Here is a 394-nt window from a genome sequence, read left to right as displayed (position 1 = left end):
TAAATAATAACGCGGCCTTTTTGAGTCATAAAAAATGGAATGTGTACGAATGAGCACATTTTTTTAGCCCCTTTCCTCGCTTCCGGTACCGCTTTATAGAACAGAATATAAAACTTTTCTGTTCCTACAGAAACGCCCCTCTCTTGCGGACGGCGCCCGTTCACAGGCACAGGCATTCAACTCCACCCTACACGGGCAGATGAGCCCCAGGAACGCTCGAAGTGCGGGACAAGGCGGGTGTCCGCTCTGGCCCCGGGAAACCGCAGCCAGGCCTGCCCGTTCCCACTTCAGGAACCGCGGCGGCGGCGTCGGGCGGAAACAGTCAGTCAACCGTCGGTGCGCGGCCCCTGCAATCGAGTCCTCCGCCGTCCCAGCATTCCCCGCGCCCCACCAT

Source organism: Pteropus medius, unplaced genomic scaffold (genome assembly GCF_902729225.1).
Source record: "Pteropus medius unplaced genomic scaffold, Ma_sr-lr_union100, whole genome shotgun sequence".
NCBI classification, from domain to species: Eukaryota; Metazoa; Chordata; class Mammalia; order Chiroptera; family Pteropodidae; genus Pteropus; species Pteropus medius.
The sequence above is the reverse complement of the archived record's forward strand: the minus strand, read 5'-3'. Positions refer to the sequence as shown.